The sequence below is a fragment of the Pinus tabuliformis genome, chromosome 7 (assembly GCF_031772625.1).
Source record: "Pinus tabuliformis cultivar Carrire ecotype Pingquan chromosome 7, CPIR1, whole genome shotgun sequence".
NCBI lineage: Eukaryota > Viridiplantae > Streptophyta > Pinopsida > Pinales > Pinaceae > Pinus > Pinus tabuliformis.
The window spans coordinates 263,756,045-263,759,756 of record NC_142293.1 but is presented as its reverse complement, the minus strand read 5'-3'; the positions used below and the strand labels follow the sequence as shown (position 1 = coordinate 263,759,756).

The following is a 3,712-nucleotide window of genomic DNA, read 5'->3' as shown; positions in this document are numbered from 1 at the left end:
CCAGCTAAAAGCAATTTGTAAGTTGGCTCTACGCAATTCTAGAGCTGAGTGTATTAGGTTGTCTCTCATGCTCTACACAATTTCCCATTTGAAGGCAAGCTGCTAGCTGGGTCTGCGCAATTTTGGAGCTGACGCTCACTGCTGGCTTGAACTATGCATTTCCTAAGAGCAAGGTTGGTTATGCTCTAGGATTGCACAAATCAGCAAGGTTGGCTTAGAACCAAATTACAACCAAGTCAAGAGATCGGCTTGTGGGTTAGATAGTAAACCAAGTAAGAAAATACAATCCATAAAGCAAAAGATAAATATAAATGAAAACACAAGTACCTTAGTCAATGCGAGATGAGCTGTTGTGATTTAGGAGGGAGGCTCCAAAAATAAGCATAGGGAAAATTTTAGAGAGTGGTTGTCGCCAATAAAACACTCTCCTTGCACAATCCCCTCATCTCCTAGTTTGATATCTAAGGAACATCCATCGTCCATTTCCCACAATGCTAGACCGTCCTCCCCTCACACCCCCCCCCCCTTTTGATTCAACAGACTCAGAAACTGTGAATTTGGTTACCTCACCACCACCGCATGCACATCCCCACATACCCCATCACACTTCCCCTCCTTTGACTCTTAGGAATTTTCCTCCTCCGCTCTCTGCTTCCTTGATGACCCCTGTGAATTTGGCTCCTCTACCACATGCTAACCTGCTGAAGACTCTTGAGAATCCCTCATGTCCTACAACCTCCCCTCCCCACGGATCCCCACCATCCCCCCAGTCCCTTGTATCATCCCCCATGAACTCAGTGGAAAATGACATAGAATTTCTGCTTGTGAACCCGACATTTGACCTGAAAGCCCCTTCTATACAATGGGAATGTCCTCATACCTCACTGAACATTAGCCATTATTCATGTTTTATTTCTGGTAAACCAATTATTGTGGTTATTAACATGTTTTATTTGTAGAAATTAAGTAAAATGGTTGTCATTTTCCGTGATATAAATAGACTATAATTTGCAATCTATGCCTTCTGCTTCAATTAAAGACTATAATTTGCAATCTCTGCCTTGTGCTTCAATTAAAGACTATATTAATTAATTTAACTTAAAATTAAATTGTTCAAATTTTTACTTTCATAATGGCGTTTTTTATTGAATTTGGGAAAATACAATTTTTATTCAGTTTTCCAGCGATATGGCGAAAATAAAACTTTTATTTAGTTTTCCAACTATATTGCGAAAATAATATCGCTGGAAATACAATTCAAATTTCCAATTCAAATGCCAGCTAGCTGACTCATGAAGAAAAACCCAAGAGTTACACGGCCGACTCATGAAGAAAAACCCAAGAGTTGGAAATAAAGCTCCGTCCACCCCATTTAAATATGTATATATCACCACTACGATTGAATTGGTGCCGCACTCTCACGATTGAGTTGTATATCACGACTCAAGGAGTTGATTAGGTTGAAACAGGTTGTGCGAAGGAAGGAGTTGATTACATGACAAAATCGATAAATCTGCCACCAAGAACCAAAAGATCAAAACATCAGTGGTGGGTTTTGAATATTTTTATTTCGATTGAATCGATTTTCTGCCACGAGACTCGCAGAAATGGCAGTTGTTAAATTCCAACCCGTAGAACAACACGCAGTTGTTAATGGCTATGAAGTTATTAATAATGGGTGAGAGAATCATCAAGTTATTAATAATGGCAGTAACAGTAAGGAAGTTATTACTAATGGGGGCAGCGAGAAAGTGAATGAATCAGTACGGCCCAAATCTCTGTATGTGGGGGATCTGGAGCCCAATGTTAGTGACGCCCAGATTTAGGAAGTTTTCCAGCAGGTTGGGTCGGTAGTCAGTGTTCGCATTTTGAGCAAGAAGAAGCAGCGCAAGATGAAATTAAATTTATGAATGGTACTTTTATAAATGACAGTCACATTTATGTTGGCCCATTTATGAAAAAGGAAGAGAGATAAAAAATGAAGCTGGCGAAAAAGAAGGATAGAGAACAAATGAAAAAGGAACCAGAGCTAGAGCCATAGCCAGAGCAACAAACAAATGGAAAAAGCAAGTTTAAAAATGTTTTTGTTAACAATTTATCAGAGTCAATGAACGATGAGGATTTGAGGAAATACTTTGATGAGTATGGAAAAATTATCAGTGTGGCAGTCATGAGAGATGCTGCGGGAAAGTCAAAGTGTTTTGGATTTGTCAATTTTGAGAATGCAGATGATGCAGCAAAGTGTTTTGAGAGTTTAAATGGCAAGAAAATTGATGGCAAAGAATGGTACGTCGGAAAAGCACTGAAGAAATCTGAATTGAGACAACAATCTGGAACAAATCTTTATTTAAAACATTTGGATGATAGCATAGATGATAACAAGTTGAGAGAACTGTTTTCTATTTATGGCACAATCACCTCATGCAAGATAATGAGGGATTTTCATGGACATGGTAAAGGTTCAGGATTTGTCTCATTTTCATCACCTGATCATGGATCCCGAGCTTTGGTAGAAATGAATAAGAATGTTGTCCTGGGCAGGCCTCTTTATGTTGCTTTGGCTCAACAAAAAGATGAGAGAAGAGCAAAGCTATAGTCTCACTTCTCCCAACAAAAAGAGGAGAGAAAAGAAAAACTACACTCTCATTTCTCCCATTTGCCTAATCCAATTGGCATGGAACCGACAGCTTATGCCCATGTACCCATTGCAATCCCGAATGTCCTATATTATCTCTTTATGTTGCTTTGGCTCAACAAAAAGACGAGAGAGGAGCAAAGCTACAGTCTCATTTCTCCCAACAAAAGGAGGAGAGAAGAGAAAAGCTACAGTCTCATTTCTCCCAACAAAAAGAGGAGAGAAGAAAAAAGCTAGAGTCTCATTTCTCTGAGTTGCCTAATCCAATTGACATGGAACCAACAACTCGTGCCCATGTCCCCATGTGCAATACCAAAGGTCCTATATCATATAATCCAATTGGTATAGTACCAGCTCCCAAAGGTCATACATTATCTCATCCAATTGGCTTGGTACCAGCTCCTCAACATCCTATATTATATCATCCAATTGGGATGGGGATGTGTTGTGGTCACCAACAACCCCCCTCTTTGTTTGATATTAGTAATAACACCCAGCAAAGGGGGACCCTTAACCAAAAATCCAAAAAATATTTTGTTTAAAAAATCTTTTGTATTAATTCCCTAAGAGCTATATCGCGTTGCAAAGGTAGAGAGAAGCGTTTTCCCAAAGCGCATAAATACACTGAAAAAGAGCGACGCGAGAACCCATCGCATCGCGTGCATTAAAAGCGCTCAAAAAGGGAAAACCTAAGGAATCGCCGACGGCCAATATGCAATGTCGCACGTCGCAATGTCGCATAAGCAACATAGAATGATAAAGTGAAAACCTTGCAATCTTGCGATCTTGCGATCTTCGATCATACAAAACTGCGATCTGCGATATTGGCAATTTGCGATAACACTTAATGACGTCGCAGTCCTAGATACTGCGATTCCAATTGCAGAAAGGACTCATCGCAAGAATTCTCCGACATAAATGGTAAACCCAAGATTGAGCGCGCACCTTAAGGGAAATTAATGATCGCATGCTTGAGTATCCAAGAATGATTGTATCGCGTTTTTCGAAGAGTCAAATCATGTTGAGTGTCCGAATTACGCATTCATTAGAACTTAATGCTTTCATGTCAATCTTTTC

The 3,712-nt window shown here is 39.7% G+C and overlaps 1 pseudogene; it reads left to right on the top strand.

Annotated features, from left to right (window-relative positions):
- The first annotated feature begins 2,107 nt into the window (after nt 1-2,107).
- On the top strand, nt 2,108-2,596 carry LOC149246867 (polyadenylate-binding protein 4 pseudogene; annotated as a pseudogene).
- Nucleotides 2,597-3,712: the final 1,116 nt, after the last annotated feature.